Source organism: Camelus dromedarius, chromosome 3 (genome assembly GCF_036321535.1).
Source record: "Camelus dromedarius isolate mCamDro1 chromosome 3, mCamDro1.pat, whole genome shotgun sequence".
NCBI lineage: Eukaryota > Metazoa > Chordata > Mammalia > Artiodactyla > Camelidae > Camelus > Camelus dromedarius.
In genome coordinates, this window is record NC_087438.1 from 75,451,953 (window position 1) to 75,478,836 (window position 26,884).

Here is a 26,884-nt window from a genome sequence, read left to right on the forward strand (position 1 = left end):
AGTTTCTGATGCTAATATGTGGCAGCCAATGTTGTTTGTGATCTATTTAAATTAAACATTATTTTGCACTGAATCCCTCAAGAGTCTGTATCACCAAAAAAAAATCATGATTTCACAAATCAAATAAACAGCTAAATACATACATACATTTGCACACTGGTACCACTTGAAATCTTCATATTTTCGTAAGTTTGTCTTCGTTTCCTTGAAAGTAAAGCCAAAGGCAGGCATTGACTGCTTCTCTGCACATCTCTGTGTATACAGGAATCTATAAATATGAATGCTCTTACTTTCAAGAGTTTGAAGATAAAACAACCAAATATTTGAATGAAAACTGGTCTTGCTTTTAAGTCACACTAGCTCTTTGGAAAACGTAGTAATAAAACCACGGTAACAACCACATGTTTCTCTGGAAATACCACTATAGTTAGCCCTTTCAAGAAGAGAACAAAACTGTATTGGAAACCTCACTTTGAAATAGAATGAAGCTAAACACCTACTTACAGTGATGCAGTTTGGGGGGGGTTGTTCTTTTTCTCTTGCTTTGATTTCCTGGCCAGACATTTTTTATGTCTTTGTTCCCCTTTCAGTGACCATAATAGTCTTGGCAGAAAGTTTGCCATGTAGGTGAAAAACCCCTAGTCTGGGTATTTCTTGTTCTTTTGGAGGCTATTCTTAGAAATAACCAAACCAGTGGTTTGCTTAGAGGGCTACCTCTGGAAATTCAGGAGTCCCTCCTCAGCCAGGCTCCAGACAAATATTTCTGTCTCCTCTTCCCAACTTCAAGATGCTTAGTGACCTTGAATCCCTCTTCCCCCTATTTGCAATCTCTTCCTGCTCATGAAAAAGATTCTATAAAGGAGGAATTTCAGAGTAAAGAGAGATCTTTGAGGAATCTGGGAAAGTTTGTAGAGAAGTCTCCTTGCAAAGTTTGAGCTAGAACTCTTACCTCTTCGGGGAGCTTTTGTCTCTCAAGCTTTGTCTATGGGATGAATTTTTTTTTTTCTGTCCCTTTGAGCAGGATGAGGGAACTGTTTATGTGTTGGGAATCTTTTTCCTGGGGAAGAGACCTAGAAGAACAAATAAACAGATAAACAGAGCTGGAGAGAGCTGGTATTTCCAGGTGACTGCTCCAGTGCTGTAAGGGGAGCCATTGGGGTTAGGAGCTAAAACACCTCACTTTGCACCTGACTTAACTACTATCCTGAGGGAAGAGGTGTTCTGGCTGATTGGATTAAATCTCTTTTCACTTCCTGATTTGCCCCTGAAGCATGAAAGAAGCTAACAATAAGGATTCTAAATAATACTCCAGTCCCATTTCACAATACCCATACTAAGATACATCTGATTCTATTGGTATGTTCATTTCTACCCATTGTCATAGTTTCCTAATTAAGGCTTGTGTTATAAGTTATGGACATTAAAGAGGAAGAGCAATCTGTGGGAACATTTGCACTTGAATTTGATTTATACAAAACTGTTCATTTAAAGTTTCTTTTGTGGGGAGTGGAGCCATATCCACTCCCCACAAAGGAAGGTCCTGGGTTCAATCCCCAGCACCTCCTCCAAAAATGAATAAATAAACCTAATTACCTACCTCCCACCAAATAAAGCTCCCTTTGTTTTTATTTTTCCCCAAAATGTGAATGTGTTGCAAAATTTTAAATGAAACTTTGTATTTGAAACATGTCTTAAGACACAGGGTACCATCAGTAGTAATTACCTTTCCTCTAGAAATGATAGTAGGCACCAATAAGCCATCTTTCTCAATTGGTAGCTTCTGAGGCACTTAATGATAAAGTCTGGAATACTTTACCGTAGTTTACTGGGACTTTTGCACTGGGCACTGTCGAACTCTTAGCCTCTTCTTTGTTCTTGCATTGTAGTTACCCAACCCATCTTTCAGCACCTGGAGTCCTGGAAACTCTTTTGCCCCACTCTTCATCTGATAAACTTCTGCTCACTTTCAAATGTTAACTTAAACTTCATGTCCTCTCCTGGACCACAGAAGAGGTTGGTTCCCTTGTTACCTATGCCCTTAACACTCTGTCCATCTTTTGACCCTCATATATTTATAGTTATTTTTTCATTATTTTTCTTCATCATTAGAATACAAGCTTCATGAAGGCAGGCTTCATGTATATTTTTCCTTTTTCTTCTTTGCAGCTGTCAGCACTGGACTTGGCATGTAATAGGCAATAAATGTATATTGGACAAACACTTGCCTGTGACAGGATCAAATGTTCATATAAAACTTTTGGTAAAAAGCCTTTCTTCTGTTTCCTTTAACAAGAAAAGTGTACACATAGGATTCTGGGTCATTGATGTGCGAGAGTTAAAGAGCAAGAAAAGGGTGAGCAAATCTAACAAATTAAAAACGATAGTGTCATTTTTAATGCAATTAGCTCAAAATAGGCTCCATTTTCTTTTAAGTATGACATTAAGAGGCCTCCTGATTGCTCATGGTGCTTCCTAGTAGCTACTTCTAAGACCATCACTGAGAGCCTAACGGTACAGTATTTCGAGAACAGGCTTTGGCTTCACATTGGTCCTTTAAATTGGTCCATGCTGGAAACACTCATCTTCTAGCCTTGTCACCCCTCCTTCTGCCAATCTCCAGGATAGTCAGTTAGTTCTGGATAGAATGGTCCCGAAGTTTTAACTGACCTGACAGTGAAGCTTAGACTGAGCAAAAAATTCTTAGTTCCCTTAATTTGATTATCATGACTCCAGACCCCTATGATGTCCAGAATAGAAGCTAGTCAAACTGCAGTAAATTCTATGCATCAACTCGCAGGCCACGAGCAGGCAGGCACCAGGCGTTTAAAGTCTGACATTAGGGTCTGCCAGCCTAGTGGCTTTACTTGGACCTCTTCTAGAATAGCTCTCTCTTCATCCCATGGAACCAGGCCAGATGCCTGGACTTCCCTTTGGCTGGATATTGGTCATCCCAGCTGCAAAAGGATTCATTTTACTCTTGATTTAACCTTGATGCTTCCTTAAGCCTTTGCTGCATAGTGTTAGCTCCATCAGAGCTTTTCATTATTAATGCAATTTTATTTTGGACCATTAAGTTTTTTGCATTCTAAAGCATTTTAAATTATTTTATCAATTTTTTAGCTTCTAAAATGTTTTTGAAGCTAGTCATAGTAGTATGAATGTGAAGTCTGTTCATAGCCTTAAATCTCCACAGATGGTGGTCACACTGAATCAAATGACATTTTTTAACAGAAAGTTATCCTTTGAAAGTTTACATAGGAAATGATGTTTTGATCAAATTAAGGATAAGCATTTTAACAATTTACTTGGATGGTATGACGATTTACAGAAATAGGAAACCTTCCTTTTTATCGCTATCCCGTGCCCCTTCTTCCCTATCCAAGCTTATTTTAGTATTAATAACTGTATAGAAAGGGTGAGGTCTGGAACCAGTTTATGATAGCTTCATCATCTTTGTGGCATTTATTGAACCTGCTCCGAGAAGTTAGAATCTTTTCAGTCTAAGAAAATACACTTTCAAACAAACAGTTTATCAGGAAAGCATTCATTAGGAATAAAACCCATCTACACATCATAAAACATTGAATCAGAATTCCTTGTGCCCTCATAGATTCCTGAACTTGTTAGTCATTGGAGCCTTCTGATTGATTGAACTGTTGTCTGGATCCAGTGTTGTTTCTTAATCCCAAGCATCAATCAAGCATTGACTGTATGCCAGGCACTGTCCTCAGTTTGGGAAAGTTATAAAGCATATAGGCTCATTCCTTGCCCCAGGATCTCATTGCTTATACTCTACCCAAGGAACGTAGAGTCATCCTTGTGTGAGCCCAGGTCATGGGAATGTAAAATGAGGTCATGTATGGCAAGGATCTGAGAGCTCTTGACAACACCTCTCTGGGTTATGAAGGACATTATAGCATTTTAAAGAGATGAGAAAATTTTGGTTTATGTTTGGAAACACAGTTACGAGGACTGTCTCCAAGTGAATGCATAAAGTTGGCAGCAACTTCTTTGGCCTTTGCTTCAAGTCTCCTCTTGTTTCATTCAGTTTCAGTGCAGACTCTTTCGGAATTAGCTCATAACAACACAGTTTTATCTGGGTAATTACTTTTTCCCTTTTTTCTTATTTTAATCATGACAGAGAAAGGACCAAGTGCATTCAGAGTGCAGGAACAGTTCCTTGGCATAAGAAAGCTGATTTAAAATAGAAAATTAAAATTTTAAAGAAAGGAAGACTTTTTTTTGACTTACGAAAAATTCCAGTTGTGCAAAGCCTCCTGGAATTAAACATTTGTATAAATTTGGCAGTGTTGGGGTTTATTTATTCATACACTGTCTTTTTCTAGAAATGACTTTATGAGACTAAAAGCAGACTAAAATGATACATGAAATACCCCCAAAATAACGTGTATTAAAGTGGGATACGAAATAAAAACAGGGGTAAACACAGAGTGACTTTAGAATAAGCCCAAAGACACATGCTATGGAGATACCACACGCTATGAAAGGTAGACAGTACTTGTGTCTGTGATTCCTGACACCAAGTTAGCACAGAACAAATGATAATTGGCTTAGAAAAAAACTTCTGTATAATTACCATCACTTCTGATTTACTGAATTGAGTTGTGTAGGCTGGTCCTCTTCGGGGATGACTAAGTAGACAGATTATTTTCTGTTTTATGTCAAACTGTTCAGGAGATTGTAAGCTCCTTGGGACAGCAGCTTGTTTTTCTTTGTAACTGTGGCATCTGACAGGGTGCATAGCACCATGGGCGCTGAATGAACACTGGTTGGCTTGCTGAGTAAATGAGGGAATTAAAAAGTGTGAATCAGGTGATCTGCCAAGTTGGGGCGGGTTAATGGTTTTGTTTAGATTATTAATGTTTTTGTTGAGATTGTGACTAAGTGACATTCTTGGACTCCTGCAAATTTTAATTTTTAGTATTATAACTGGAATAAAGGTAGGTTTGTAAATTGAAGTAAAAGATGTTCCTAGACGTCATTTGGAAACTAATATATATTCACTCTTTTAAAATGAAAACTTCATGCATAGAAATAGCATTTTTAATATTTCTTAAGAAAGCCTTAAAGAGCTAATTTACAATAACTAAATTATTTTTTAAAGGAAGCTTTTAAAAGCCTTTTCACAGTTTCTAGAATGTAGAACTGGAACGAACCTTCCAGAATGACTCATTATCCCCCTTTCCCACCCTTGTTCTGCAGATGAAGAGAGAGAACAGATACCTGATATTTCTTACTCAAGTTTATGCAATGTAGTGATGGCAGAGTCAGGCCTGGGGCTCTGAGCAGTTGCTGATTTGAAGCCTAGGGACTTTTCCCTTTGATCAAACCATAGCCAGACCATTCCTTTAGACCAGTTGGGTCAAGTGACAAGGTCGCCTCAGAAAATGGAACTGAATAAAACATTAGGAATTGAGTGAAGTGATATTGGAAATATGAGGGTCTATGTAATTGTGTCTGGCAAATTTTAACAGTGGTAGTATATCAAGATTTTAATTTCCTTGGTGATTTTATCCATAAGGTATATCCGACTTGGATTTGATATTATTCACTACTGCTGGTGATCACTTGGATTCAATAGGGCATGTATTTACAGAAATTCAGAAACTGGCGTGTATGATGCAGCAGTGTCTCCAGCATCTAATTCGGTATGCAAGTTTGGAGGTCGTGCATCGTATTTACAGGAACTCCATTATATTCATAATAGGGTGAATATTTTCCCTGGCCAACATTTTAAAGTTTACCAGGGAAATTATGTATTCATGGCCATGCATATGAAAGTTTGTAATTCCAAATTTAAATTTCTTCCCTTTTCAAGTTTATTTATTTTTTTCTGAATCATCTTGCTCTTTGAGAATGAAAACACTGAATAGCTTTTTCTTTATAAATTCTCAGCTTTGTTTTCCAGCACCCAAGGGTTGGGAGGTAATGGTTTAAGTGTTTAGAAGCCATGTAAAGTGAAAATCTTCTTGGCACCTCTGGAGGGGGGCGATAGGGCACAGAGTGTGGCCTAAATGATGCTGCTGGATGTTGGATAAAGAGCTGGTTCAGTCTCCTGGGTCTCCAGACCTTGTTCTTGCTTCAGGGCTGTGAACAAGATGCTAAAATATACTGCTGATCCCTTGCCTCAGGGAGCTGCATCAAGGCTTAAACTTGATTTAAGCACACAACACCTGGAAATGTTTTTATCTTCTTTACTCCAGGCTGGATTTGAACCCCTGACTTCGAGGAGAAGTGTTCTACAGCCCGGATCCAATCTCTAGAGTCAATTAAGCTCTTTCCTCATATATTTTCTGTTGTGCTAGGTTCTGAAAAGTGATGTTAAATGGTCCTGAGGGAAAATACGATGTTGTTGCTACTGTTGGCATTGATAGCAATATTGATGTGATGTAGTTTGTCTAGAGTTCTTGTATTTTACTAAAATTGAAAGTGTAAATTAGCCTGTATACCACAAACCAAAAACAAAAAGGTAGGCCATGATCTACACAAAGAGAGGACAGTTTCATTATACATTTCTCCACGGAAGAAACGGATAAATTTTTCTAAAGAGGCTTGTCAGCAGTGCTGTTCATAACTGTGTGTTCAACAGATAGTCTAATTGCCCCATTTGTAGTGGTAGGACATGCTGGTTTTCTTTGACATTATTTACCCATCCGCTGGGTTTTGGAGCAGACAGTGAGACTGCATTTCAAACCTGAGGGCTGCTTGTCTTAAACATTGCTTCTGTCTCCATGACAAGTGTTTTATTGTCACTTCTGTCTGGATTCCTCTTTTGTTCAGTCAGGTGTCTGTCTTTGCAGAGTTCACAAGTTTCAGTGAAGGATCTGAGAATATTTTTTAAACCCTTCAGTTAAAATAGCTCTTCAAAAATCAACTAGCATGTTCTATATTCCTTTATGAGTAAATAAGACAAACTGGACACAATTCTGTGACTTACTCCTGTGCGTTGGGATACAATAATTCACATCTGTATAGCATTTCCCTTTAGTGCGTATCAATTAACAGGTTACAGTCACTTGATTAGAAGGTAAAGCAGACATTCATTCATTATTAATTCTTTCACTTATTCATATATTAATTAAACTGATGTGTCAGACATTGGGCCAGGTTCCAGGGATACAAAATATGAAAAAACACTATCCTTGTCTTCTAGAAACTTCTAGATGGTCCCTTCATGTGGAAACTAACAAAATCTAATACTGTAAAGTAAGTATGTACAAAGTGTAGATAGTGGGCGAAGCAGGGAAGGATTGTCTGCTTGGAGGAACAGGAAAATATTAAAAACAAACAAACAAACAAACAAACAAAAAAACACAAGAATTTAGGGTAAGATGTGAAAAGAAAAACGTTTTTCACACTGGTTGAGGGAGGATATTGAAGTTGGAGTACTAGTACCATTATTTTGTAGATGAAGAAACTGAGGTTAACAAAATAAAAAGTTTCTCAAGGTTGTGAAGTTGGTAGATGAGATTTCAAGTATTGGGACTGAGAGGTTTCAGTTTCCACTACACTGATCAACAATGCAAACGGGGTTTTCAAATCTTCATAATTCTATAAAAGCAAGAGGTATATGTATTTATTTTGCTTCATTGTGAGAAGGCACTTGAAGTCTTAGGGAGAAAGGTAGGAATCTAACTTATATTTATAATTTTTATTTTGCGTATTTTTACTGATATAGAAACCACATTTAATGAAGTATAAATCTTAAGTGTATATATAGCTTGATGAGTTTTTACAAAATGGACATACTTGTAATCAAGAACTAAAGTACTGCAAGCTCCTTCATGTCGGCTCTTGGTGGTTATACCACCTGTAAATTAACCACTATTCTGTCTTCTATACAAATAAATCAGTTTAACATGTCTTTGAGTTTTATAAAAATGAGATCACATAATACATACTCTTTTGTGTCTGACTTTTTCCCTCAACATTATGTCTGTGAGATTCTCCCAAGTCACAGCATGTAGTAGTAATTTTATTTATTATTTTATAATATGCCATTGTAGAAATATACAACACTTATTTATTTATTCTCTAGTCCATGAACATTTTGGTTATTTCTAGCTTATGTCTATTATGAATAATGCTTTTATGAACATTTTGTGCATATTTTTGGTGTGCATATGTGCACATTTCTCTTGGGTGTACCCCTAGGAGAGGAATTTCTGGCCCATAGGATATGGTATGCATATATCCAGCTTTACTAGTTACTGCCACATGAGTTTCAAACCAACCAAATTTTTCAGTATCTTTTATTATAGCTAGTAATTTCCTTGTGTCTTTTTTTTTTAGTAAATCTTTGCTTGCCCCAGGATCATGAACATATTCTTTATATATTCTTCAAGAATTCTTGTTTTATCTTTCACATGGAGGTCCACAGTCTATCTGGAATCGAGTTTTCTGTATGATGTGTCATGGGGTGAAGTTGCATTTTTTTCCCCCATGTGCATTTGATCTGGTGCTGATTCTTGAAAAGACTGTCTTTTCCCTACTGTGTCATGGTAGTGCTTTTTTTGTCAAGTGTCAGGAGATCATGTAAGTGTGATTCTAATTCTAGGATCTTCATTCTGGTTTACTGGTGTCTAATTGTCTGTCCATGTGCCCAAACAATACTTCCTTAATTACTGAAAATTCATGATGTCTTAATAACTGGTACTATAAGTCTTCTTATTTTGTTGTTCTTCTTTAGGACAGTCTTTCCCATTCTTGTTTCTTGCCATTTCCACAAATAAAGCTGGAATTTTAATTGGGATTGTATCGAATCAGTTTGGGAAGAAATGAAGTTTTATAATAATGAATATTCTAATCCATAAATGTGATATATCCTGTATATTTAAGTGTTCTTAAATATCTGTCACTATTTTTTACTTTTCTATATTGAGGTTTTACACATTTTTCTTTTATTTCTCAGCATGTGTAGATTTTTATGCTATTGTATAAGGTCTGATTTTTTAAAAATCCTAATTATATTCTGTACTATCTATATAAAATTTACTGATTCTTAATATTGACTTTATATTGAGAAATATTAAACTTCTTTATTAATTTGTTTACTGTAGTTTAAGAAGTTTACAGTACACATAATTATATCATCTGTGAATGAGAACAATTTTCTTCCTTTCTGCCATAGACTGAATATTTGTGTCTTCCCCTCCAAATTCATACATTGAAACTTAACCCCTTATATGATGGTATTAGGAAGAGGAGCCTTTGGGGGTGATTGGGTCATGAGGGCAGGCCTTCAGGGATGGGATTAGTGCCCCTATAAAAGATACCCCAGAGAGCTCTCCTCCCCCTCCTGCCATGAGAGGACCGGGATGTGGGCCCTCACCAGACATCAGTTTGCCCGCGCCTTGGTCTTGGACTTTGAGCCTCCAGAGAAATTAATTTTTGTTGTTTCTAAGGCACCCAATCTATGGCATTCTGTTGTAGCAGCCAAAAAAGAGTAAGAAACTTTGCAAGACTTATATATTTTATTTTTATTTCCTATTGCCCTGCCTATCACCTCCAGGAAATGATAAAAAAGTCACAAATAACTGACATTCTTGTTTTGTTCTTGATGTTAGTCAGAAATAAAGTTTTTAGTAAGTCACTATAGAAACCTCCTATTAAATATGACATTTATTATAGAAGTTTCCCATCATCTGTAATCAGATTAAAGATATTCCCTTCTATTCCTAGCTTGCTAAGAGTAGAATATCTACTAGGTAGATAAATCACCCCCTCTTCTTCTGGGAGGAGCCCATGAAAGTTGCCAACAAGCTCTGGAAATGTTATTCCAATATGGCTCCCTCCTGGCCAGTGGCACATACAGGGACTGGGAATTTGCTGGTAACAAAAAAGTGGAAGAAAAGAGGAAAGAGGATCAAATAGGGATAGAAAAAGGGATTTTTTTCTCTGTTTCTCTCCTGAGTCACATTTCTCTGACCATCAGCATCTCAACTGGTCTGACTCCTATCAACATTTTTGTATCTTTTTTCTCCATAATTTCTTCTGTAGATGACAATTCATGTGTGCCCCCAATAAAATGAATAGAGAGAATCACTCTTCTAGCCATTTCACTGTCCGTTTTAGCTGGGAAATCACTTTTACTTTGCCGTGTGGGTAACTGGTGACCAGCTCAGACAGCACTGTCCCACAGGCCATTGCAGCAGACACCCACTGACCTCACATCCTGGGCAACAGGATAAGCCCCAGTGCTTCACAGCTCGTCTCTGGAATTTTCTGTACCAACCCCTCACATTTTCTGGTAACAGCTGTGCTATTGGAGTCTCAGCGATTAACAAAGTAGCAAACCATTCCCCTGGAACTTTCTTAGAATTGCCTCTCATGGGACATCTGATGGATCTCAACTTCACAGATGGTTTATCAGTACATCAAGTAATAACTTGCTCTTCTGTCTCCATTCTCCTGGGTACATTTTAGAAGAAAAAAATCTCCAGGTCATATGATAGGTGTTTTATCTTTGTTAAGACAAGCACCTGGTAATGAATCTTTATAATACTAGCTGCATGCTGAAGCATCCTATCCCTGGGTTCACTTTGAGTCTGTATCTCCACATTTTACTTCAGCTCTCTTACAGAAGCTCGAGATTATTTATTTTCTCTGTGTATATTCTTGGCATATTTCTGCCTAGAGGAAGAGCAAAATCAATAAGTCCTACAGTTTTATTAAGTTTCTTAAAGAGCTGGATATCTGATCTGTTAGCTGGAGTTGGTTAATTACCACCCCGTATGAACCCATCTTTGGATGGTGGTTTGTCCCACATGTTTTTCAGTTGACATTAGTAATAGTGTTGTCTAACTTGTCAACCTTATTTAAAGAGTAATTGTTGCTCCTGGCCACATATCAGTGCCTTTTGGTGTAGCCCAAAGGAGCCAGAGGTAAAGAACATCTTCCCACACACATATTCTTCTGTTTTTTCAGCCTGTTCCATACTATTATTCAGTCTCTCTTGTTTCTTCCTGTGGGCCGAATTGTGGCAATCTTAGGTACCACTTAGCTTATACAAATTTGCAATTAAATTCAAGTGAGATCACATGACATATATTAAATTTCACTCTAATATGGAGAATCCTGTACACAGGGTTTGTGATAAAACGAAGCAGGCTGTTCTCAAATTACTGTGCTCTACTGAGGAAAATCATCCAGCAGTTTGCACAAACCATTCGACCTTAGCTGGAGTCTCAGAGCTACCTGAGGTCATTCTCCATGCAGCTCGTCAACTGTTCCTCCCTTTTGTCTGCACAACTGTTCCAGACTTTCATTACTCTCTTCAAATTCCTTCCTCTACCCTATCTTCTCTCATCCTCAGAACGTATGCCTTCTTATCCATTCAGAAAAACAAGAAATAATTTACCCCGCAACCCAAAATCTCCTATAAAATGTCTTTCCACCAGGACCCATGCTTTCATAGTCTTTCCTATTTCCCACCACCAAAGTCTAATTCATTTACCCAATTACCTGCATTAGGATTTGTCTTCTGACTTGAAAGAGACCTTAGGCTGTCAGCCACCTAGCTTACATTATATTCTGTTTACTCCCTTCAAATACAAATGTGTTCTTTAAAAAAAATCCTCTGACCCTCTAGCTACTATTGTATATCTCTTTTCCTTTGCAGCCCAACTTCTTTTTTTTTTTTTCTTTAAATTGAAGTACAGGCATTTACAATGTCCCAATTTCTGGTGTACAGCACAATGTCCCAGTCATGCATATTCATACATATATGCGTTTTCATATTCTTTTTCATTAAACATAATTATAAGATACTGAACATAGTTCCCTGTGCTATACAAAAGAAACTTTTGAAAAAATCTATTTTTTATATACAGTGGCTAACATTTGCAAATCTCAAACTTCCAAATTTATCCCTTCCCACCTCCTTTCCCTGGTAACCATAAGATTGTTTACTATGTCTGTGGGTCCGTTTCTGTCTTTTAGATGAGTTCATAGTGTCCTTTTTTTTTTTTTAGATTCCACATATAAGTGATATCATATGGGGTTTTTCCTTTCTTTTTCTGTCTTACTTCACTTAGAATGATGATCTCTAGATCCATCCTTGTTGCTGCAAATGACATTATTTCATTCCTTTTTATGGCTGAATAGTATTCCATTGTATAAATATACCACAGCTTCTTCATCCGGTCATCTGTCAATGGACATTTAGGTTGCTTCCATATCTTGGCTATTGTGTATAGTGCTTGCAGCCACACTTCTTGAAGAGCCTTTTACATTCCCCATTTCCCTTCCTCATTGGCTATTTACTGCTCCTCTAACAACAATTTGTCTTTTGTCCCCAAAACAGCAGTGAAATCATTTCCACCAATTAACTTCAGGTTATTAAATCCAGTGGATATATTTCTTCTTCTTTAATTATTTCACAGTGTTAACAACTTCCTCTTTCTTAAACCTCTCTTCTTTTGACTTTCATAAATAACAATTTCCTTTTTGGTTTTCCTATTACATCTCTGGACACCCCTCTCAGTCTCCCTCACTGGCTTCTTTTCTTGTGATCCCTCTAAAAATGACAGGGTTCCCAAAGTTTTCTTCCTAAATATGGAAGTATGTTTTTCCACACTGACTTCCACAACCACTAGTATGGATGACTCATAACTCTAAATATAAAGCTCATTCCTCTCTGCAGAGTTTCAGTCTCACATTCACTTGAATATCTCTTACCACAAGAACTCAGTATGCCCCAACTTGTCTCATTGTCCTTGTTCCTGAGCAAGCTGCTGCTGTACTTATCTTAAAGAATAGTGCCCAAGGCCCAGAAGAAAACCTGTCATTCCTGAATTTTCCTTCTTAGCCACTACATCTTTGCAAGTTTTTTCTTCTGAATGTAGCATAAATCTCTTCATTCTCAGTCATTGCTTTATTTCACCTAATTGCTTACATAGCTTTCTAACTAGCCTTTTCTTTCTTCAGTTTGACCCTACCAAACCTAATACACTTACTGTTACTAGAATGATGTTTCTAAAATGTGGATCCATGTTGATTTTATCAAAACTTATCTATAGATTTGATGCAAGTCCAATAAAAATTATGAACTTTTTAAAAAATAGATTTGAAAAGGTGATTCTAACATAAAGAATAGCAAAGAGCTAAGAACAACCAAGACATTTGTGAAGATAGGATGGACATTCTTTACGGATACCATGTTTATTTGGAAGCCATCATTAAGGCAGTGCGTTGTTGTCTCACAGGTAGAAAAACAACCCAGTGATCCATAGTAGAAAACCCAGGAAGACCCACTGTAAATGGAACTTTGAACAGAGGGTTAACTCTTAGGGCAAAATATGGAAAACAAACTACTCAGTATTTTAAGTAGGAGGAATTTAAAACAGGAAAAACAGAGTTATATAAATTATTGAAGGGCTGGAAGTACAAAGTTTGTGACATCAGGGTGCATTAACTTTATAATTCATTGCTACAACCACCCAGAGAGTCAGAAATGTTTGGCTGCTACCCAGAGGTCAGCAAACTTAGGGACACTCCTACTAAGGTCATAGCGTTTCCAGATTGCAACCCCTAGGCAGGTGACTAGCACAGGGATTCTGAGTCTCTCTGACTCCTAAAAAGCTTCCTATCTACCCAGGTCTGTATTTTTCCCCTGCCATCGTTGCTGAGAATGAATTGTTTCTGTCTCCCTACTGTTTTCCAAGTTTCCTAAGTGTCTTTTTCTGACAGCAGCTGAGCTACATCTCAAACCTTGCTGGCAAAGAAGTTGGGAAAATTTAATCCTAGGTTTCTAGCTCTTGTGATATAGGGGAGAGCAAGAAGGGGAAATCAATGGGTGCCACAGGCCACAGAAAACATCTAGCTTGGGGAACATTGAAGATCAATGGAGAAAAGAAGAACTGGTCGATAAATAGTGCTGGGACAACTGGATATCCATCCCCAAAACTGAAATTGAGTTCCTGCCTCATGCAATATACAAGAGTCAACTTAAAGAGATAAGGACTTTTGTGAAAAGACAAACTTTAGGGAGAAAATATAGAAGAATATTTTTTCTAGTTTTGGGGTAGGGAAGATTTTGTTAAACAAAGTACAAAAATGCTAACCATAAAAGAAATGATTAATTTTAATATATGAAACTAATAACTTCCATTTACCAAAAAATACCATCAAGGACATGAAAAGACAACAAAGTAGCATGTTTGTCACACATGTAACCAACAAAAGTTTAATACACAGAATATAAAAAAATAACTTTTATCAACTTATAAGAAAAATATACACATGGAAGCAAAATAGAAAAATGGGCAACGACATGTAAATGTATGGCCAATAACCATAGACAGGTGCTTAATCTCTTCACAATCAGAGAAATAAAAAATTATAATCAAATTGAAGCATTATACTTACTATATTGGTGCATATTAATAAGCAAATTTTGAGTCCCGACTTCACCTTCTTATGTACAACATCTTTATATGTTTTATCTCCTGAATACAACCTAAATCTGTTTTTTTTTCCTTTTTCACTCCCACTGTCATTGCTTTGGTTCACAAAGTAATGGAGAGAATTTGGATCAATGGGAATTCTTATATAATGGTCTTGAAAAGGTAAATTAGAAAATCAATTTGGAAAACAAGTTGGGATTGTCTTAGAAATCTGAACATGGAAACACCCTATAACTGAGTAAGCCATACCTAATATATAATATACCCCAGAGGAATTTTTGTACATGTGCCCAGGAGACACGCTCCTAGCAAACAGCTTGGAGTAACTGAGAACTGGAATTTAAAAAATCCATTATTAAGAGAATGAACATATATATATGTGTGTACAATATATACATACATATTGTGAATATATATATTGTGCTACATTTACACAGTGGAATGTTGACACGGCAGTGGAAGTGAATGATCCACAGCTATACTCAGTCACAAATGAATCTTAGGAATCTTGTGTTGAGTAAAAGAAGTCTGAAAAGCCCTCAGCAGTATGATACCATTAAGATAATACTCAAACACACACATGAAGCAACATTTTTAGACATAAACATTTAATAAAGCTATTTTTAAAAAGCAAAGTAAAGATAAACACAAAATTCAGTATAGTGCTTTATCTCTGGTTTATGGAGGAGAGGGTAAAGTGAGAGAAGTACATAACTAGGTGCAATTTATTCAGAATGTGTGCATTGGATGGTAGGACCGAGAGCGTTATGTATATTATTACGCTTTACAACATAAATATGTGTTAATAAATTCTTTTGTGTATGTCAGACGTAGTAAAAATTTAAAGAAAAATGATTCGTATTCTGAGATGTTCAGTGTGTTTTGAGAGTAAGGCTGTCTTTTAATATTTATTTCATTTTTGGTGTTTAATAAATACATCATGATACTTTAAGAACCTGCTTCCTAGCTGCCCTCGTCTATCTCTATCACACATATGGCTACCCAGTTGCTAAAAATACTCATTTTACTTCAGTGCCAGAATGGCTTACTGGGCTTACTGCCCACCAAAACAAAAAGCAGTAAAAAAAGCAAATATATATCAGAAAAAAAATCTGATTTACTAAACTGGAGGAAATGTAGCATTCATTGAAAAACACCTGGGGATGTTACGTGCTAATATCCAGCAGAGAAATAAACCTGTGAAAATGACAAAGTAGAGTCTGGATCAGTCACTATGGGTTTTTGGTTTTCTTTTGAAATCTTAGTACAGTTCACTGTCGGAGGTAGTGGGGAAAAAAGCAAAACGAAATAAAAGAGGAAATCGTCCATTGTCTCTTTTTTTAATCCTCCATTATCTCTGCGTTCCTTGTGGTCATTGTTTCAGTGCCTTAGCTTTACACACAAGGCCTCTCCTTTTGGGTCTCTGGTTTCTCTGCCTGTCCTGCCTTACCTCCTGTCACATTCCTGGCCACTGCCTGCTCTCACCCTTCTCATAAACCAGACTCAACTTCCTGTGGATCCCTGAGTAGGTTCTGCTGCTTCATGCCTCTGTGCCTTTGCCAAGTCTGTTTGCTCTTCCTGGAAATCCCATCCTTTCTGTCTTTCCCGCTGACCTCTCACTGGGAAGCCTTGCCTGATCCTTTAGTGTGAGGGCTCAATTAGTGTCCCTTATGCATAACTTTCTGGTACTTATCATGCTCTCATAGAAGGTAATTTTCCTTTCTTCCCCACTGGACCTTAAGCTCTTTGGGATCAAAAGTGATATCTTTTTTTTTTTTTCCAATAATTATACAAGTGCTACCCAGTGCTTATAAGAGTGCTTTATGGTCAATAATGTTAACTGAATCAGTGTGTATGGGGAAGGTACTATTGGGAGCCCAGCTTCCTTTACTGCCTTACCCTTCCCTCCACTGTTCTTCCCTAGGGCTGGAGGGCTCCTCGCACTCTCCTCCCCCAGTTCACTCTGCTTCACTTCCTCAGGAACCTTCTTTGCTCTCTATCAGTAGAGATATGATATATGTGTTTTCTCCATATGTGTTCTTCCAGAGCACCATTTATTACTCTTACTGTAGTTGTATATTTATACCAATTTGTATCATTCTTTGAATAATGTTTTGCTTCTTCAACTAGACTGTAAGCTCCCTGAGTGTAGGAACCAGGTCTGCTTTTGTTCATAACTGCACTTCTACTATGCAGCATAGGGTAGACTCTCCATAAGTATTTGCTAACTGAAAGAATGAATGAACTCTAAGCCCTGCTGGAATCAGGACACAGGAATGCACTGGTAGGGGATGCACAGCCCACTCTGTTATCTGAGTACGTGTGTGAGGGTGATGCACCTGTTCAAAGAAGGTTTCCATGGGCATCTGCAGGAGGGATGAAGATGGGGAGTATAGCATTGTGCTTGTTTGAGTTACTTATGTCTGAACTTAGAGGAGAAAAGGTTTACAGGCAGAGGGTGAAGGACTGCTTTTCACGAGGGAAACTCAGATGTGTGAGATTCATTGCTTTGTGTCCTGGTTGTCATAGTCACACAAGTTGGAGAGAGAAGGGAATTCTCCTGCCCTTGCAGTGTTTTCTGCTGTGGGTGTGGGCACTAACTGAGGATGAACTTGAGAACTCCCTCTTTGCCATCATGTGCAGTGTAAACAGCCAGGCACTGCTCTCAGGTAGTTTTTTGGGGCTAGATCCAAAAGAAAGACCTCCTGGGAAGAAAAACCAGAAATAACTGAGATTCTGGAGCCCTTTGAAACCTGTCTTGTGTTGGGGAGTACAGAGCAAATAATTGGAAGGTTCTGTAAAGTCTTTAATTTTGATCCCTTTATATCCATAGGTTGCTGAGCCTGAGAAGTCAGGATGTGTCCTTGCAGTTCTCTGTGTTTCCAGGTAAGAACTTGTTTCTGAATTAATTGAAGTTTTGCAATGGATATAGTCTCTAGTCTCAGTCTTTAGTGATGTGTTTTACTGGCAAATTTACTTGGTTTATAGTTTGACTTGTAAAAAGAGCCCTTTCGTTTGACCATCTGGAAATAGAACAAGTTATTGATGTTAATTACTTCTCCATATTCTATTTTTTGTGATCCTCTCAGTTTTCAGCCTTTGGTGATACATATGACTGCCATTAATATTTCATGTTACATGAGATGGCCTCTAGGTCTTCATTAAGCATGCTTATGTTGCCAAATGAATATGTTAATCTGAGAGAGAAAAGGCATTTATTGCCTCAGCCTTTTTGCCTAGACTTGGTTATATTTTCTATATTTTCTTCACATTCAATTTACTTTTATTCTTAAGCCTTTAATTACTCTGGAGGCAATCTTTATTATCTGTAAGAAACCTAACATCTGTAGACTTTCCTTCACATGAAAGCATCAATTCAGTTTCCAATGATAGTGCCTCCATTCTTTAAACGAAGGTACAAGGCAGGGCAGGCAACCTGAACAAGTTGGGGGGCATCATCCTGCATGTAAGGGAGCTTGGATCTGTTTCTGGGTCTTCGACTGACTCCCTGGGCCTCAGAGTTTTCCTCTGTACAATGAAGGTGATGAACAGAACATTATCCAGAAAGAATAGACCAGTACTCAGTTGTGTTGGGTACTTTGGGGCAGACATTGCTATATTCAACACACACACACAAAAAGGCCTGATGCGTATCAGAAGGTGGAGGAGGAGGCTGTGTCCCAGAGGCAGAGAATTTCTTCGGGCTCAGTAGTCGAAGCAAGTCTTATCTTGTCTTCTCCTCCAAAGAAATATCTCATGCAACCTAATTCTTCATTCCTCTTCCCTCTTTCTCCATCACTGACCAAATTTTCTTCTTTCAAGTCTCTGTAATAGGGCACTTTGTGCTCCTTGGCTTTCTAGCTATAACTTAAGACTTCTCTCTTCTCAACATATTTGAACTATGCAGCCTCAGGTAGTTTGGATAATGCTTGTCTTGGTATAGTCCACAGGGTCTTGTGACTACCTTAATTAGCTTCTTTGTAGCTCTATCAGGGCATCAAGCCCACAATCTACCTTCAGAAAATTTCATCCAGCCAAGGAGAACTCTCATTTCTTGGTCCTTTCTTGGGTCTAGCAGATTTCAGGCAGATGAACATTTTAGTGTTCCGTAACATTCAGATTCCCAGGCCTCCTGGGGACTCCAGTCCCAAAACTGAAGATGAGTATAGTTCTTCCTATTCTAGTTCAATCCATTGTTCTACCAGAGATTGGAGGACTTATTTATTACATGTGTCTAAAGACCAACGTTAATTTTTTATAGTTCATGTTACTTAAACTCATGCTGAAAAAGGGGTATTTTCTTTCTTACCAGCCCTGTTGTTTAGAGGTTATGATCTTTGGTTATTGTTCTGTAAACTATTGGGTTGTTGCAAGCTCCGTCTTGGATCTGGAAGCATCAGCAAAGTCTCACAGTTGGTTCCATTTAAATTAGGTTAATTTTAAGCTTCTCTGTAATGGGAAATCTATTGGTACTTTATTTTTTATCAATTTCTTTTATTTTATTTTTTTTTTTACTGTTTCTATCATATGATATTTTTCTTTACAACAAATGAAAACAAAAGATAAATCCTGTTTTGTAACCAGCTTGGTTTTTCATATAGATATCATTTAACCCCAATAATTTTCTATGCCAGTTATCATGGTATTCCAGTGATTGTGGTTTCCATATTTATCAAATTTTTGATTGATCATTTAAATCTTGGTACATTTAAAAATCTATATTCAGACATGTAATTGGGGTATCTGGCAAGCAGTGTACTATAGTTTGGTCATTAAGATGATTCATATTATGTAACACCTGTGTTTGTTTGACGTCTCACCAAAAATTCAGAGCTGTCTAATCATTGGCTTCAAATCCTCTAGTGCCTCCACTTTTAAATGCAAAACTGGGATGCCTTCCCATTGTTGGTTACCTCCATAAGAGAGAAGCCCATAAATAGTTCAGATTTCCAGGGAGTCTTGGATTCTGACCTGCCTCATAGGGATCAGGATGATAATTCAATTTTCTTTGTTATTTCTCAGTTTCCCAATCTATAAAAATGCATCTTTGCAAACAAGTGACAAACCAATTGTGTTAGTTTCCTACGGCTGTCATAACACAGACTGCGTGGCTTAAAGCAACAGAAGTTTACTCTCTGACAGTTCCGGAGGCTAGATGTCCAAAATCAACGTGTTGGTCGTGTTGGTTTCTACTGGAGGCTTTTAGGAAAAATCTGTTCCGTGCCTCTCTCCTAGTTTCTGGTCGTTACTGGCAATCTTTGGCATGTCTTGTCTTGTGGGTGTATTATTCCAATCTCTCCTTCAGTCTTCATGCGACATTCTCCTCTATGTGTCTCTGTGTCCAGAGTTCCCTCTTCTTATAAGGACATTAGTCAAATAGAATTTAGGATTCACCCTAATACAGTATGACTTCATCTTAACTTGATTACATCTGCAAAGCCCCTATTTCCAGATAAGGTCACGTTCAGAGGTTTTTGGGTGGACACAAATTTTGGGGGGACAATATTCAACCCAGTATGCTAACCAACCAACAAACTATCATTTAGCTTTTCTTGTTGGGGGAGAGGGGGTTTAGTGGACATCTCCTGTGAAAATTAGAAACAGATTTGGATGCAAGTCAGAGAAAACAAAAAAAACGTGTTTTCTCTTCTCTTTTTTTGTATATGACAAGAAACCTGGAGACAGATAGCACAGGAACAGGCACTGGACATTTAAAAAAAAATTTTTTTTCCAGCAGGACAAATTACTGCAGTAAAACAAATCAAATTTCAGTTAGCAAGGAAAGAGGGAAAACAGATATTGCAAGAGCAGACTAGTAATGTCTGTAGGACTTCCCCAGTTTATCAGAACCAGGACTCTGGTCCTCAGTGAGGAATTAAGGTTAATTGTTTTAAGTGGCCAATGTCTGTGCAGGCACGTGATACAGATCAGACTGACTTTTTCCAGTCCTGGCCTGGAATGCTTCTACCTACTGTCAAATAAAAATCTTGTTTTGTAAGCTTCAGCGACTCCCATGCTATTACAGCTTCCTTATGGAGCTTGTGTTTTGTGAATACATATCACTAACTGAAAACTATGGAACTGAAGTACTGGTTGGATAATATGCTAGTAAGTGTGTATTTTATAGTTTATGTAGCCAGCCCTCTGTTGCTGGACATTTAAGTGCTGATATATTTCTTATCAGTTTTCTTTCATATAATTCTCTAATTGGGTGACTTTAGAAGTCTCCCACAGTCCTTAGTCACTGCATGAAGCTGAGATGTTCAGAGAGGTGGATTTTATTGAGACTGATGTCATCCTGAGTGGGACACACTGAGCTGTTCTACGCTGGGTGCAGTTGCGTGCAATTTTAACCAGGCCAAAAGCGATGGCAAAGTATCACCTGATAGATAATATGAGAGTAAAGGAGAGAGAATAGTCCATAGTTTTTTGTTTACAATTTTCCCCTTTTTCGTCCCGATATGCGTGGCTTTGGACTGAGTTGCCCTTTCCCATTATTACCATTTTACTTACCCCTAAAATTAGCACAAAGATCTAATTGTTGTTAGTTCATTAAGACAGATTTTAAAAACTCACTCTCAGCTACCCACTGCATTTTGTCTCCTCCTCTCTTCACCTCCTCTTTGGTTCTGCCACGACCATCTGACCCCTTACATAGGCTCTGGCCTCCAACAGATGCTTGGCTTCTCTGTATCCCATTTCCTTTTGTTCCTGGGCCTGTCTGCTAGGGACTTCGAGGCAGGAGGAGGCCCAGCATTACACCTTTCCCCAGGCCGTATGCCGCACACTAATGCTCGCTCCCCGGGCGTTGGTAATTGCAGATACGGGCTGCTTGTGTCAGGGATGGAAGTGGGTGAACAGCTGCAGCTGCCAGGCAAAGATAATGCAGGAACGAGAATGTTGAAGTAGCTCTCTCAGACCTTAAATTAACTTTGCTTATTTCTCTTCTTTTTCTCTCCTTTTCCATTCAGTCTTTCTACCTTTTCAGCCTCTTTCTCAAGACTTTGGTCTGTTTTGCTACGTTAACTGAGTTGGCTGTTGTGGAAGGAATGGTGGCCCTCCCAGAAGGGAAAGGTACAGGGGCGGTGGGGCCAGGGGGGCTCGGAGGTGGGGGTAGGAATAGGAAGGCAGAGCTGCATACTGACGGGAAGAGTTGTATCACGTATCACGGCACCTCGCTCTAAGCACCGATTAGAGTGTTTCTGAGATTATAATTCAGTTCAGGGTTCCAATCCTTGGCCAGTATGTTAAAGTGTATATTGCAAGGCTAGTGATGTTTTGCCCACCTTACATTTTAATACTGGATAGTTCCACCTGCCTCTGGGAATTAAAGTGAATGATGCATTCCACACATCTTCCTTTGCACAGTTGGAGCACACCTCATTTGTGCAGCCCTGGCTTGCCAGTCTCTTACTTTGCTTTGCCATTCCTCTTGCTCCCTTATCTTGCAGGAGTACAAGTGCTATTTGTTCCTCTCTGTGCCTTGCAGCTCAGCACTGAGATAATTCACCCTTCCTCCCCTTATTGACTGACTCTAGGAGTGAGCACAGAAATCAGCAGACTGCCCTCTGCCCAGCCTGACCTGGCTCCACGCAGGGGGCCAGGTGGAGGCAGCTTTGATAAGTTCCTGTGGCCACTGCACCAGTGGACTGGCCATTGGTGCCTCCACTGTGCGCGCTCCCCTGTGACCTGGCCCTTTGACAACACCATTTGTTGTCATTGATTTCCTGATGCTCGGAAGGCTGGTAGAATCTGCAGGCAGTTTCTTAAATCTTAGAGGAGGAAAGGCTGCTTTCTAACCCTTTTGGGATCTGCCAGTCTCTTTTCTGGCTGGAAAGAGGATCATCTAGTGACTGAGTAAGTGTTCAATCACTAGTCCTATTTAATTCAGCAGATATTTATTGAGAAGTTGCTTGTAGTGAGACGTGATGCCAGGCAGGACAAGGAATAAAAGATCAGAGACCCAGACCCTTTCCTTCCGGGAGCTCATAGCCCAGGGAGGGGTTGTAGTAAGACATGCTTCTGAACTAGATCTATAGGTCTAATAAGACATAATAATTCTCTGATACCTTGGGCTTTGGGTAGGCCAAGATATAGCAGATTCATTCTGACTGGGACAGGATCTGGGAAGTTTTAGGAGGTGATGAAACGTGAATGGGGCCATGGAGGAAATGTGTAATTGTAACAGAGTGTGTTTATGGGCACATGGTAGGGAGCGGGATGAATAGAAAAAAGAGTATTCCAGATGGGAAGTGAAGAAAAAAATACTATTGTGGTTTGGGTAGGGTTGAATTCCATATATGTATGTGTTTTAGTCAGCTTGGATGCCATAAAAATATCATACATGGGGGCTTAAACAACAGAAATTAATTTTCTCACAGTTCTAGAAGCTAGAAGTACAAACTAGGGTGTCACCATGGCTGGGTTCCAGTGAGAGCTTCCTCCATGGCTTGCAGGCAGCTGCCTCCTCATTGCTGGGTCGGAACATGGGGGTGGTGGCAGGGTGGGGGGAGAGAAAGAGAGAGCACGGAAGCCAGCAGAGAGTGAGCTCAGAGTTGCACAGCAGTGACCTGGGGCACCCCTCTGCTCTCTTCTTTGGGTCTCGGTTTCATCATTTGCAAAGTGAGAGAGTGGTTCTAGGCGATTTCTCAGGCAATGCAATCTTTCCTTCTTCCTTTCTCCCCAATTCCTTTCCTCCCTCCTTCTTTTCTTCCGTCTTTCCCTTTCTTCCTTCCTTCCTTTTTTGAAAAATATTTGTTAAACACTCACAAACCTCCTGCTGGATGTTGTGAGGGGAGTGTTGTGAGAGCATAGCACTGCCATGCTACACCTCTTGCCTGTCCCCGGTAACAGTGTGCAGCACAGTGAGCTTGCAGGAAGGACACGGAGGTTGTGCCCCACCCCGCCTGATCGCCTGTAGTCCATGCACAAAGTCCTCCAGGCCCTTTTCCTCCATTGTCTGCACCTTCTGTCCTTCAGTCTTGCTTTTGCTGGGCCTCTACCTGAGCAGCATTCTAGTCTAGTCCATAAAGAAGGCAAGGGAATCTTTTTCTGTGCCCATCGAGATTGTATATTTGAAGACTCAGGATCTCTTGTAGTGACCTGCGTGCTCACCCAGTGGGAATACTCAATTTCTCTATCTGCAAACTATGAGAAATTAACCACCACCTATTAATTGTCTGAAAGCAAGTTTATGCTGATGAACATAAAATATTAAGAACATACAGGTTTTACAGGTCAAATAGTACATATGAGACATTAGTATTGAGCAATTATGTACCATGTGCCTACCAGCGAGGTCTGCTGGCATTAAATCTAGTAGCGGCTGGTGCCTTAACCCCTCCTCTGTATCCCACAATACTTACCTTCTAGACATAAGTGGGAGACATTTAGTTTCTGTCCGTGAGGTTTCTAGGAAGTCCTGTTCCTAAGAACTTGAGTTACTGGCGTCTTAGAACTGAACTGCCCCCAAAGAGGTGACGATACTGATTATTACTAGTTTTCCTAAAGTGCACGGTACTAAATAAATCAGTGCCATTTTTTCCTTCATTTAGGTAAACTGATCTCAGTTACCAGGAAGGCTTTGAGGATTCCAGGGGATTTTTCTGACGAGTTTTGGCAAACAGACTGGAAGAGCAAATCCACACGAGTCCCTGATGGCACGTCTATCAGGCTTTTTGTTCCCGGCACTGCCCATCTGTTCTAAGTTGCCCCACAGGAGCAGGCACACATTCGAGGCCTCTCTGTCCGGACCCTTCTCCCTGGGGAAGGGTGCCTCTAAATAGAGTTGGGTTTTACTGCCATCAGTTGCCGAAAACTCTTTGATAAGCTGGAGGCTGTCAGTCACCTGCACCCAAGTGGATTCTGGCACCACTACAGTCTTCTTGTTTTGGATCAGTCCTGCTTGCCTGAGGTTATTATGCCCTGGCTCCTCATTACCCGTGGTGAAGCTCTTTCCAGCCTGCTTTACTTTGTATCCACTCTTTCATGGCTATTTTAAACACACAATTACTGGGGAAGAATAGGTGGCTTTGAGGTATAATGCTAACATCAACACCTGGCTCTCACAGTAATGCGACAATCTGTACCTTGCAGAATTATAGGTTCTGTTTTGATGATATGAGTTCATCTGGTTTATCTCAGTAATCATTTGAAATGTTATACACACACTCACACACATGTTTTTCCCGGAGACTACAACGATGACAATTTTTCATGAAATACAATGTACTTCCCTTCAGTGACTATATAAGCATTGAACAAAATCATTTACCAGGTAGTTTTTCTTCATATAGAATCTGATTATTTTTAATAATAGCAATGATAATAATATCATTTATTGAGCATTCCCTATCTCCTAGACACATTTCTAAGCAGTTTAAATGTATTAGCTCCTTTATAAGCATACTAAATCAAGCTGAAAGGATATCTAATCAATGGACTTTGTGTCCATTGAATTCAGATAATTATCAATATTGTACTTTCTTGGAAATTCATATCTCTTAGGTTGTTTGTGGTCAATTCTTTTTCTCCTTTTTCCAAAGATCTTGGGGGTAGATTAAGCAGAGAAGTCTCCCTGAGCAGCCCACACAGCAATTGGTCCTCTCCCTCTTTGAAAGGAGCCGGCTGCTCTTTGTCGATTTCATATCCCTCATCACTGTCACAAACTGACGTGTGTGTCTCCTCTCTTTCGTATCACTCTTATCTTCACGAACACTGCAAAGTTCGGTACAAATTTTGTGCTTAAACTTGATTTGGAAAATTCTGAAGAGCCTCTTTCTCTGTTCTCCTGGTCTCCCCTCACCACTGTCCTTGAGGTTATTAACCTGGATGATGTAGAAATTTCTGAGTGAGCCTACGCAGGAGTTAGTGTGCAGGTAAGCTTTTCCATGACTCCAATGCTCCCAACCTGTGCTTTCCTCTTCTTCCCCTTACTAGGATACTTGTGGCTCCTCCAGGGTTGAAATTAGGGGAAAAATGGGAGGAAAAGGGATGCGTATATACACATTCTTGCTGACTGATATTGTCCTGTGTTGGCATCAGCACAGTGTAGGGCAAACTCATGGAGGTTTTGGAGACGTCTCTGCCCCATCACTGAGATGTGCTCTCCTGCAGTTCACCTTGAGGATGGTAAATGAATTCTTCAGGCAGGTTACTTATTCTTTCCTCAGCCTCGAGCCACATAGTCGTGCACTTCCAGCTTCTCTCTGCTGGGATCACTTGACCCCTCCAAGTGGCCTTTGGAACAGGATTTAAGATAGCTTCAAGTCAGCTTTCCCCTTTGCATGGACCACTTCATTCAGGGAAATCACATATATTCTTTGTTCCAGAAAACTGAGGAGGGACCTCCTTCTCTCCTGCCTGCAGAATGGCTGGATAACCACAATAACTTCCCTTTAGACTTCTCAGGAGTGATTGAGACTTCAGGCTACTTTGCCCCCAAGCACCAGGAGGCAAGCATTAAGTTTTGGCTTAGGTTAGGGAAGGGCATCTTTAAAGCCCATTTCACTGTTATTGAGCAAGAGACATGTATCTCCAGTTGCTGCACCTTTCTTACCGCTCCTCAAAATTTTCTTCTCTTCCTTCTATTATTTCTACTCTTTCTCAGCCTCTCCAAATTCTTTTGTGGATTGGAGGTGGGGGTGTCCAGCTAAATCCCTGAACTGGTTCCCTGCTATCTATTTTATAAGTCCTGCTTTTGCTTTCTCATAAGTCACTTTGTAACGTAAATGAGGTTGATCCCATGTCTTATGGCCCCAGTCAAAACTGTGCTGCTAGAGTTCCTTGAACATTTTGTTTTACCTACAGCCAAAGAGAATATTGGTAAAAGTTATGACTAATCAATTCACAGATGTGAATAGCCAACACATATTAAAAGATGCTCAACAGAATTAAGAAATCTTGGAAATGTGATTAGAGCAATTAGATATCATGTGTATTTGTCATATTGATGGAGTGTATATGATTGATAACAGCTAGTATTAGTGGCATGTAAGGAGATGATATATTGGTGGTGGAGTATGCGTTGGGATAGTCTTTTCTGGAGAACAATCTGTCAGCTTCCATTAAGATAAGAAATGTGCACATTCCTTGACTCATCATTTCTGTATCTCACTTTCTACCCTAGAGGAATACTTGTCCATGTACTTAAAAGACAGGCCAAAGACGTTCATTGCAGCATTGCTTATGAGGACACAAACTAGAGGTAGCCCATCAATTGCAGAAGAGTTAAATTAGCAATTTTCCAATCTCCCTTGAAGTTAGTGGTGTAATATTAGTGAAGGAATGTGGGCCACTTACAGATTATGGTTTTTAACAAGTACGTGTGCTCTCTCCATGCTCTTCCACTTACTGGATGAATATAATCAGAAGACACTAGAATATGGCCAGCAACCAGGTGGAATGAGCTTAGGTTCCTGATTAGAGGAAAGCTACCTGTCAACCTGCATCACTCTCAT

General features: G+C 39.2%; 1 long non-coding RNA gene across 1 annotated transcript in view; it reads left to right on the forward strand.

The window, feature by feature from the left end:
* LOC116152246 (uncharacterized) overlaps positions 1-17,310 on the forward strand; it is a 54,167-nt gene extending 36,857 nt beyond the window's left edge. The window contains exon 3 of the long non-coding RNA XR_010380493.1: positions 17,260-17,310. This is a non-coding gene — a long non-coding RNA (uncharacterized LOC116152246). The remainder of the gene's footprint in view (positions 1-17,259) is intronic.
* The last annotated feature ends 9,574 nt before the right edge of the window (positions 17,311-26,884 follow it).